At 36.3% G+C, this 12,270-nt stretch overlaps 1 long non-coding RNA gene across 1 annotated transcript; it reads right to left on the reverse strand.

Annotated features, from left to right (window-relative positions):
• Positions 1-6,627: 6,627 nt before the first annotated feature.
• Positions 6,628-7,303, reverse strand: LOC145550516 (uncharacterized). The gene is made up of 3 exons (XR_014086405.1): positions 7,276-7,303; positions 7,051-7,154; positions 6,628-6,973 (listed from the first exon to the last, which is right to left on the reverse strand). It is a non-coding gene; the product is annotated as an uncharacterized LOC145550516 (long non-coding RNA).
• Between the last annotated feature and the right edge of the window lie 4,967 nt (positions 7,304-12,270).

Consider the following 12,270-nt stretch of genomic DNA (forward strand, 5'->3'; position numbering starts at 1 on the left):
ATGTAAAGCAATTAAGTGTTGCTCCAAAGTATTCAAACATGCCAACTGAGGTGGGATGGGATCAACAGATAAATTATTACATGAACTTTCTGGGGGTATTTGACCTTTACTCATTTTATAATGGCAAGAATAACAGATATACAGCCTATTTCGACAGGTATTAAGAGTGCATGGAGATGCACACACATCATCACACCTATGCACATAATCGTCACTTATACATTTATCTGCAATTAAAGACATTTCTTTAGTTTTTCTGTACTGGTCTTTGTGACAATTCAATATCTGATGCTTGAACAACAGACGAAAGCAAACGCAACAAACAAAATTTGGCCCCTCTTTTACCTTCTCCAAAAATTGTGCAACAACAAAATCAAACTCCTTTGACTTTTCTTTAATCTCCCGTCTTTTTAGCTTTACATCTGATATTATGTGCAACTTATGTCCTGGATAAAGGTATTGCTTTTTACTTGATTCTTTTACTTTTTGTCTATGAGATTCATTTTCATTATACTTTTTAATGCTCATTTGCTTCAGTTTGTCTCGATAAGATTCGTCTTTCTTATATTTCGCAATGCCAATTTGCTTCAGTTTGTCTCTATAAGATTCGTCTTTCTTATATTTCAAAATGCCAAGTTTCTTCAGTTTTTCTCGATAAGATTCGTCTTTCTTATATTTCGCAATGCCAATTTGCTTCAGTTTTTCTCGATAAGATTCGTCTTTCTTATATTTCAATGCTAATTTGCTTCAGTTTTTCTCGATAAGATTCGTCTTTCTTATATTTCGCAATGCCAATTTGCTTCAGTTTTTCTCGATAAGATTCGTCTTTCTTATATTTCGCAATGCCAATTTGCTTCAGTTTTTCTCGATAAGATTCGTCTTTCTTATATTTCGCAATGCCAATTTGCTTCAGTTTTCTCGATAAGATTCGTCTTTCTTATATTTAGCAATGCCAATTTGCTTCAGTTTTCTCGATAAGATTCGTCTTTCTTATATTTAGCAATGCTAATTTGCTTCAGTTTCTCTCGATGAGATTCGTCTTTAGTATATTTATTAATAGTCCTCAGCTGAACCTTTTTTGATAAGTCTCATCATCATGATATTTTGTTCTACTCGAGTTTTTCTTCTTTTCCTTGTATAAAATTTGTCTTGTATTTGTTATTGCTTAAATTTTACTTTTTGCATAATGTCATTTGAGTTTTGTATTTGATCATTTTCTTCCCATTCCTTTTTTGTCTTAATCATAGGAAAAACTGTAGTTTCTTTTATTGCTCGTTACAGTTTGTTTTGTATCTTTCTGTACTTGGGAAGATCTTGTTTGAATGGATTTTGTCTGTAATGAACCACTTGGATTACAAAGTTCAAAGCAACAGTCTTTATTAGCCTGCTTTACACACATAACAGCATCAAAATGATTATTACAGTTCTGAAGATACAGAGCTTCATGAGTAAAATTACTGTTTTTGAACTGTATTTGCTCCACTGTGTGCCATTAAATACATAAATGTCCAATCCCAACATGATTGCAGCAGATTTAAACTCAATTTCGGTAGCACAGTGACCCAAGTACTTCATCTGTGACTGGTTAACATATTCTGACACAGAAGCATAATCTCTTCCCAGAAACTCTTTACATTCTTCTATATTCTTGGTTATATATGAAACTACAGCAAGTCTAATTTTACGGTAATTATTCTGTGAACCGCTGAGTACATGATATATAGCTCTGAAAAAACTGTTGGCATCATTTACAATATTTTTAGTTTTACACACACTTCCTAAAGGCCCTCCCAATTTTACTGGTTGGAAATTGTTTCTTCAAAGTCTATTTTTAGTTTGTTGCACAGAGTTTTAGCAGTAACTTCAGACAGGGGAGTAAATAGCAAAGTCTCTTGATCATCTTGCAAAATACCCACACACTCCTCTTGCACAAAACTCTCAGTTTTGACCATCTCTACAAGAGCGATTTTTTGTTTTGCAATAGCTTTCCGAGTTTTACATTTCCCAGAAACATCTTGATTTGTGCAATAACCATAACATATTTGTGACTTGGGCTGCTTTACACAAAGAACATTCTCATAATGATTACCATTAATATTTTGCAAATAGAGACCATGATTGCACAAACTGTTTGTAGATGTATATTTAAGCCATTTATCACTACAATAAGTAAAGATATTTATGTCAAAAAAGTCAGCTGCTGCTTGAATCTCTACTTCAGTTGCCCAACTGCCAACATATTGCATCCTTGAAGTCCTAATATATTCTGACATGGAACAATACTCATTTCTGAGAATACTTGTATACATTTGGAAATTCTTTTTAACTGGTTTGTGACAGCAAGCCGAATTTTGCGATGAGATTTCTGATTGCCACTGACAGCTTGACTAAGTGCTCTAAAAAAGCAGTTTCCATCACCTACTATTTTTTCTGTCATACATGGCACACCCAGTTCACCAACCACGCAAGATACAGAATGTGCCCGTTCAAACTCTACATTCAACTTGCCACACAATGACCGTGCAATGTCTTCAGAGATGGGGTTAAAATACAATTCCTTATTTTGGACATCAGTAACAACCACATCATCATCACCATCATCCCTGTTTGATGTTTGCAGTTGTAATGAATGTCCTCCATAAGAATCCTCCTGTATATCACCATTGCTCCCTTCAAACAGACTAGTGCTACTTGGAACAGCAGCTGAATGTTCAGATACACTTTTACTTGAGTCCATCTTAACAATATCAACTCCACTGATCTCAAAAAACCTCCGAGTGACATTCAGTTCAGCAGAAAGCCTTGTAAGATATGCAAAGACATCATCTATACAGTTAAAGTAAAGAACAACGCTCTTACCATGTGCATCTACCATGCCCTCATTGTTACGTGCATGGGAGTCTACAATAGCATAACGCCCACTATTACTGATGAGAGCACAAGTACTGCCACATACTGTCATAAAGCAGGTTTCATACTTTCCACACATCTTACTCAATCCATCCCAGAGAGTAGTAAGCACACCCTCCTCTATTAACTGTCCTCCCACTATATCCACATCTCCAGAAGCATAATCTGCATGATAAAAACATTCAAAATGCTGTCCATCAACATGAATATTTTCAGGCAAGTCTGGAATAGCAAGAAGCTCATGTCCACCACTGATTAAATGGCCGTCATGCAAAGCTGTGTACAGCTTATCACCTACAGTCAGTACATTGTCCAATATCTCAATATTCCACGAAAAAACGCTTGTCAGTGTGTGCTTTGTTAAAGCAACAAGACTAATGGCTGCACACTGAAGTCCACCATATGTAAAGCGATCCTCACCCTGATGAAATGACCCACTGAATGATGCAACATGGCTACTGGAAGCATGGCATGCATCTGTAGAGTGTGTGTCTTCAGTCAGTGCTGTGCATGTTTCCATATTACTGCACATCTCTTTTACAGAAATGGCATAAATTGCATATTCGGTTGCATATAAGGATTCCCCAAGTTTGTTCAAATGAACCATTAAATCAAGTAAGCTTGTGTAAACACCACTACAGGTGTACCAGATTCTGATGCTAAGCCTCCGAATTCCGTGTTCCAAAGTCTACAACAGCAAAGTACTCTCCATGCTGGATTACCAGGTAGTTGCATCATGAAGAGAAAAGATACACATTCCATTTCTCATCAAATCATTTGTAATAGTTCAAAGATTCCCCCTCCTGGTCAAAATCACATGTCACCATGTCACAAATTCCTACATTCCATTCCCCGAAAATAGTCTGATCTTGAACCAACTTGGACACAACTCTGGCTTTGAGCCTATGCTGGGTCTTTCTCGAGCAATATATTCCGCCAACTTGCGACCTTGCACAGAGACTTTCATTACATCTGACGTCTTCCAGGTACAAATGGGAGAAATGTGATGTTTTATTGCGGCTACATACTGCATGACATGAGGGTCCCAGATGTAGACCGATTACTACCAAAAAATGTCCCTGGGACAAGAGCCGACTGCAACCCCTTCCGAACACTACATAAAGATCAGTCTTACCTTTGGATGACGTCGGCGTGCACTGCAATCATTCCTCTCAAGCGTCTAGATGGAAATTTTAAAAACGTTAAGACTTCTATATTTTCACTTTATTAAGTCTTTTTCCTTAAATGAAAAATGCTTAGCGGAACTGCACAACAATTACTTAAGTTATTCAATAATCTCAATAATTGTAAAATATATGCACATAATTTGAATGTTTCATTTTAGCATTTCTTACAACATAAATACGTAACATGTACAAGCAATTAAGATTATTGTAGAGAGGTTCAACTAAATGTGTATTACAGTGGTCCTGCAATCAGTGTTTTTCTTTGCATTCTGTTAATTGGTTATAATGTCAGAAGACACAAAATTCCCTACAGTCTAACTCTTATCTACAGTCTGGTTCTTTTCCTAAAATATGTTAGAAAGCAAGCTTGCATTACTTTTTCTCCAAAGACAAATCAGATAACATTAAAACATGATACCCATCTATATTTCATTTTGTACATAGTATACCACATGGGAACATTACTTTTTATATACATATTTGTGCTAACACAGCAGTCACCATTAAGCTCCAACAATGACGCATTTCCAGTAAATTATGACATCATTTAGCATATTACCTTCAAAAGTATTTAAGAAAGTAGACATGCACAACTGTACATCCAAAAAAATAAAATGTACAAACACTTCCAACACATTGAAACCTCACCCTTTTCTACTGCATTTATGTTCTAATCAAAATAAGCACGATCTCTTGAGCATTTTTGGCCTAAAATATATACTAAGATTTCCTCTTTATTTAGAGATTCTACATCTACTCAAGCTAACACTACATCTGAACATTGTTACAATCCAAAGAAAATCTTTTGCATTATCTTAATAGTCAATTGACATTCAGTAATTTCATTGAGGGGATTCTGATTAATTGCTTACACTTTGTTACTTTTTGTACAGATAATCTGTCCTTGCAAAATATTTACATGTAACGTTTCATCTTATGATTGAAACATATCCACATATGCATAACACATTAAACAAATAGTTATACTGTATTATTCCAAATAAATTAGATTTTATGACTATTAGAAAATATTTTTCTTATTACACCACAACGATAAACATCACAATACATACCAACTGGCTGGGAGGACTCGCCGACAGACCAAGACAGTTCAACATCTCCTGAGATTCACAAGGCAGCACATTGCAGACAGACATCTTGGCTACTTTAGCTTTAGCCTCAACCTAAACCAAATGAGACCAAAGCAAAATATTAAACTTGCTTTGCACAAAGTCAACAAAGATTCAATATAACGTGTTTTCAGTTAAACACAACTCAATATTTGTTTATACATTAAACCTTATTTGCAAAATACTTTTATTCTACAATAACAATTATTAACTTATGCTTTCACAAACCTGCTGTCTCCCAGCTGACTTCTTTTGATGTTCCACAGACTTTGGTTAAAAACATTTCAGGTTTGGATTCTTATAAAAGAAAATACTAAGATGGTAAATGGTACTTCCAGTCTTCTGCAATTACCTCATTGCCTGTGTGAACATCTGAAAGGTCTGATGGAGAGACCGTTTCCATGGCAACCAAGATATAGGTGAAAAACGGGAAGGATTCAACAGAACGGAACACTTTCTTAACGATACTGGGAGTCCCATCAATCTGGCAAATAAACTTTTAATTAAGATACCAGTAACATTTACAATTAGATCTTATAAATCGCTACAAGCCTCAAATACCTGTGATGAACCACCCTTGTCTTCAGTGAATCAGAAGATTCCAATTCCCCTGAGTGGTTCCTCTGTAAGATAGAGCACATATGAGTTGTTTAAGATATTTAACAGTTAAAGAAACATCTTTCTTCTACTGCAAGGAAACTGCAAATATATCGATACCTTTCTGCCAGATCTCACAAGAGTCCATCTGAAGATGGCAAAGATGGGACTCTTCTTTCCTCCCCTTTCACGACAATGCGAGGAACAAATCTTGGCTTGTAACCAGTAGCTGCCTGACTCTGTACCGGTGGCTTTGGAGTTGACATTTCGAGATATCGATAAGCAAACATCCACATGAGTTTCTGGAGAATGGGCATGCCGTGGTCATCGCTGAGGTGGATCTGCACACATTACAATGAGAGATAAAATAACATTCCATAGAAATGCACAATTTTACCTTCCTATTTTGAAATGACTATGTACTCACGCCATCAGGGTCCAGATTGAGACGCTTCAGAGGAAAGTAGTCAGCTACAGGAAAATAGGGATACTGAAAGACCAGGACAAAATAAAATAAAAAATCATACATTCCGTTCACCAAACACACATACAAAGACTATAATACATTTACCAAAGAGAAACGTATTAAATACCTACCAAGCTTGCTGCCCTGCGATGAAATTCTTGCTGAAACAATTTTGCTTCTCTAGGGATTCAGTCAAGCGCAGGGGGAAGCCAGTACAAAAACCTAAGAAAAACAACCCATTTAGACATTTATGCTTATATCACGTTCTGAATTCCACACTCAGTGACCATTGCTCTGCATTTTACATATGTCTAGCAGAAGGGAATACCTAAAACATGCTAGAAAGTGGTCTCTGCAAACTAAAATTAATGAACACTGCTTTACATTCATGCTGAAAACACAGTACATACCTTAGGCCAACGATACAAGACGGTCAAAAGGTACTTTTCAAATTCCTCTCCTGCTTCCTCTGGATTAAGGGATGCAGTAAGATTATTTGAAGGGGCCGTCACACAGACAGCATCAGGCTGACGGGGAACAACAGCGTGGTAGGCCTCAATGCGCAAGTCAGCTGCAGACGCACCAGGAGTGCACATCACTCCAAAATCAATGCACCCATCCGAAATCTTAACAATCCCATCAGCAAACGATCGCAGATGAGACGCGCCAATCAGCAGCACAAACTTTAAAACAGAGAAAAACATAGAAAGATGAGAAATATGTAAACATTCCATTTGAAATGAATTCTAATTACACTTACTTTTCCATCAGAGCGCTCCTCCGGAATTACAAGCTTGTGACAATGATTGGTAAATGAACTGGAGGGCCAGTCTTTAACTCGATGTCGCCAGCCGGTTCCACTCCCTGGTGAAGAACAAGCAAAAATAGAAATAAGTATTTTAAAACAAGTTAAATATGTACTCTGAATATTTCATATGATACAAATATATCACATTTAAAAAATGTAATTAAAATAAACACCGACGTGAAACAAAATCACTGGAAGTCACTGGATTCCTACTCGGACTCGAGCTGTTTCCATTCGTCGGAGAGCAGCCAGAGATCTTCGATAAGATTTTCCTCTAGGCATCTGCATTTAAACATTAAAGGATTCAGTGGCATACAGATTTATAGATGATGACAGCAATATAATTGAAAAATGTATTAAAAACAAAAATATTAATCACTCCACAAATTTAAAGATTTTTGCCATTGCTTTTATAAAAAATAAAATGTATTTTTTTAAATCATAGCTTTCATAATTTACATTATGTAAAAATGACAATCACTAAAAGAATCCAGCAGTAGAAAATGTACCAACTAAAATAGTTAATTCTAAAAAGCAAACAAAAAAGCAACCTCAAAATGCAGCTTTCACAGCTTAAAACCCCTAATTTTCCTTAAAAATGAATTAAATCCAAAAAATACCCATCAAGTCTCAAATTTGAATGAGGATACTACCATGTTTCTCATGAATATCACGTATTATACTAATTAAAAATATCGACTACAGATACACAACCTGAATGAAACAAAATGCAGATGGTAATCAGTAACTGGTTTTTTCAGTTAAAAACGGAGCAAATGGATCATAGCTATGTGCTTAAGCCCTAAATGGGTCAGTGTAGTTAAATTATAGTTAAGTAAGGGTGTCAATTTAACATATGATCCATAATGTTTTGGCAAAATGACTTGATATAATATTGGGGATTTACCCAGCATTAAATGAATTATAAATAACCATTTGGTGTTACAAACTTCATCTTATACAATAAGACTAATGAACATTTTCAAAGGCCTGAATGCTAATGTTATTAGCAAGCATTTTTTTAAACTGCATAAATCCTCTTCCTGAGCAACATCTGAATTCTCCGCCTGGTAAATAACACTTGTCTGCAACCCAGTAATATGGAAGTCTACGGTAGCTCTGAAGAAACTTTTCTTCCATTTAATCCACTCGAACCCTAAGCAAAAGGATAAAGATTTACTGTACTCTGGAATCCAACACTACAAAAAGGTGCTTGGTGTACAATATTCTGAATTAACTTCTATATTATAGTAGAAATAGATACAACTACACTGGACACCAACTACATCCAAGTAGCTAGCCGCTACAAGCCGACTCCATCCAAGTAGCTAACGGCTACGAGCCAACTACATCCAAGTAGCTAGCCGCTACAAGCCAACTCCATCCAAGTAACTAGCAGCTACTAGCGGCTACGAGCCGACTACATCCAAGTAGCTAGCCGCTACAAGCCAACTCCATCCAAGTAACTAGCGGCTACAAGCCGAAAACATCCAAGTAGCTAGCCGCTACAAGCCGAAAACATCCAAGTAGCTAGCCGCTACAAGCCGAAAACATCCAAGTAGCTAGCCGCTACAAGCCGAAAACATCCAAGTAGCTAGCCGCTACAAGCCGAAAACATCCAAGTAGCTACCGCTACAAGCCGAAAACATCCAAGTAGCTAGCCGCTACAAGCCGAAAACATCCAAGTAGCTAGCCGCTACAAGCCGAAAACATCCAAGTAGCTAGCCGCTACAAGCGGCTACAAGCCGACTACATCAAAGTAGCTAGCCGCTACAAGCCGACTCCATCGAAGTAACTAGCGGCTACGAGCCGACTACATTCAAGTAGCTAGCCGCCACCAGCCTTTAAGTTAATGCAAATGAATAAAGCTCTACACTTGTTTTCAAACGCAACAAACGTCAGTCATAACATCTTTAACAAACACATGCAAAGACTTACCTCGACGAAAATATCCTCGAAGAATTGATGAACCAACAAAATATGCTTAAAAGCTATTCAGTAAAGTTCCGTCTGGTGTTTGAAAAGTTTGCTAACTCGAAGCTCACACGAAGCTAACTCAGAGCGTGTCTGTACAAGACTGACTCATTTCTCAAGGAAGACCGTAAAAATGGCCACTCAACCGATTGTTTAAAAAAAACCAACCAATGACATAACAGCATAACTCTACTTCAACCAATAGAGCAAACTGTGCATGACGTCACCGGACTATACACGTTCCTCATTCGCTGCAAACCATATTTGAAGGCAACAGCATAGCAATGGCTATAGTAAGCAGTTTTATCATACATTCAGTTTCATGTGTAACATTCTAGGTATCTTACAAACCATTTTCACTTTAAAAAGCAACATTTTGACTATCTAGAATGAACATTTACGATATATGCGTTGACTAGTAAGACTAAGAATTCAATATCTCTTAAATTCCTTGTGAGCCCCTCCCTAATGCCATGAAGAAATCTATAAAGAGTTACCTGCAAAATTTTAGGTTCTCTGGAAAGCTGTTGTAACATACATTCCATTTCATATGACTATCATTAAAAACATTCAATTGCCTGAAGAATTACAGATTACATGCACAAAATTGTTAGTAACTTTAAAAGACTAAAAAGACCTTTGAAATATGCCATATATTGTAAAGAAATACGTTTGTGCTTTGGAATACTACTTCAGAAATCTCCAAAGAAATTTCTGTTTATAGAATCATGAAAAACACAAAAAACTTCTAAACAATTTTAAAAAGTTATTTATATAATTCTGATAATAATTACCTTTACTTTTCCTCATTATTTATGTACATTTCTTTTTATACAAGTCATACTTCTTTTTATTAAATTAACTAGCTATTTTTATATACTAATAATAAAAGTTTGTTTTCATGTTTAATAAAATTATGTATCTAGTCATACTGTGATTTTTCCAGCTATTAACCTTCCTTTCTGGAACAGTCATGCTAAGAGCTTCTGTAAAATAATATATCAGATTATATGCAGAATAATCTTATATGTTAGATTATTCTGCATGTTTTAATATCACATGCATTAAAAACATTGTTACAACCTTTGGTCTCAAAGTTTGAACTAACCTTTATTTTCTTTCATTAGGCTCCTTACTATGCATCTCATAATGGAGAATTGCTTATTTAGATAATTAAATATCAAAGTCGGGAAATGATCTCATGAATCTGACGATTGAAAATATCAACCTTTGTATTTTAAATTTCCATAATAATATTATAAATGATAGATCTTTAGGAGTATGTTACTTTAGTGGAAATATTAATGATGATTTTTTTTTTTAAATTGGAGGAAAGACTGCTATAAAATAAGTAAACCGGGAGTTTCTATGTGATCTTTTGGCTCTAATAACTTTGACTCATGTTTGCATTACTGAATAACAATTTCTTTGTGAAAATATATTATGGCATATAAACCAGTCCCTGTTGGACATGCATATGAAATAATGACTACTTTTTAAACTATGACTACTTAACATCCACTATAATGTACTTTTCTCGATCTATGATTATCAGAATTCATTTTGTCTTTAATTTGCCTTATAAAAAAGGGTCCACACTTGTACCCACTAGGTTAATCAAACAGCTGTATCTCAGTACATGGCCCTATCTGCACCAGATTTTTTTGTGCATTGCCAGGGAGCTCTGCAAAACGATTTAAAGTCCAGTGATTGGTGGACAGCAAAAGCGGAACAGCGTTATGGTAACGTAAAAAAAAAAATAGGCGTTCCGGCTTGACACATAAATCGCGCATATCATTCACGTAAAGCAGCATAGGAGAAACTAATAAGATGGATAAAACATCAGAATTAGAATAAATACATATGACATAAGACGTTTGAAGAAAATAAAACAAAATTGTTTAATTCCTGCATTTTAATTGTATCACTGTATGCAATGCCAGTCTTCTCACTAATAAGGAAGCCAATACCAGATCCCTTCGGAGACAATTGACGCGTATCCGAGTTTTTTTTACATGTCTGATTTGGCGTGTCGTAGCAGCAAGACTCCGCCTCCCCCAGTCTCACTTTCTACTGGTGTTTAAAGTGCACATGTTAAACTACACAACAGTTTTTAAATTGTGTTAATAGGCCAAGTAAAACCGGAGTTATGCTTAAATATGTAAACCATATTTGTTTCAATTAGCGAAATTGTAAAACCCGCTCCTTTCCACAGTGAGACGGAGCGCTCTCTCAACACAAAGAATACAATATAACAGATCCCCTCACTCGAGCTCACGTATTCAACTGATAAAGAGTTCACATTTTGTTGCAGATAAACGAAGGACAGTGACGCAAGTAACGGCGCGAAAATAGAAAAAAAAAAGTACCGCGGGAACGGAGAACAGAAAAAAGAGAGGCACGTCAACAGATAGTTGTGATATCAGACGATCAGTAAAATCTACCTCGTAATTTGTATTTCGGACATTGTATTTTGTTTTTTTCTGTAAAGAATGATGAGAAGAATGAATGTGGGGCAGGCAGCAAAGCTCTTTTTTGAGCTCGAAGATGAGGGAAACTCGCAGTCTGAGTCTGGAGCAGACAGCGAGGATTCTGATGACAATGTAGCGATTCAGTCATTCATATTAGGAAGAGAGAGAGAACATGGCTATCAGGAAGAAGATGAGGTAGGGACAAACGTAGCTAAGCAAAGATTGAAACTGAGAAGTTGGCGGCGCTGTGCAACTGCGCGGTCTCGATCACCGAGAGGTGACGCTGCTGAGCCACTCCCCCACAGTGATCCCTGGAAGACGGAGGAGGATCCTGACAGTGTGCCGGGAGTAAGCAGGTTTCAGCCATGGCGAACACCCGGTGTCCAAATAAACAACCTGTCTTCTCATAGTCCAAAAGATCTTTTTTTATTATATTTTGCCTCTGACACAGTGAAAACAATTTGCCTCAACACAAACAAAAATGCAGCAAAAAAACATTACGGAAAAAGTTCAAATGAAATGACATTGAAATGGAAGATCTGTACATTTTTTTGGTCTATTGATATATATGTCTTTAGTTTCACTGCCCAGTATTCAGGACTATTGGAAGCAAAACAATATTTTGTCTGTGCCCCTTCCATGCAGTGATGTGTTTGTGCACAAATGAATGAATTACCTACATTTTGTTGATGATAATCTTCTAAACATGAGTTGTTTCCTGTATTTT

Source organism: Poecilia reticulata, unplaced genomic scaffold (assembly GCF_904066995.2).
Source record: "Poecilia reticulata unplaced genomic scaffold, P_reticulata-male-v2 Scaffold_67, whole genome shotgun sequence".
NCBI classification, from domain to species: domain Eukaryota; kingdom Metazoa; phylum Chordata; class Actinopteri; order Cyprinodontiformes; family Poeciliidae; genus Poecilia; species Poecilia reticulata.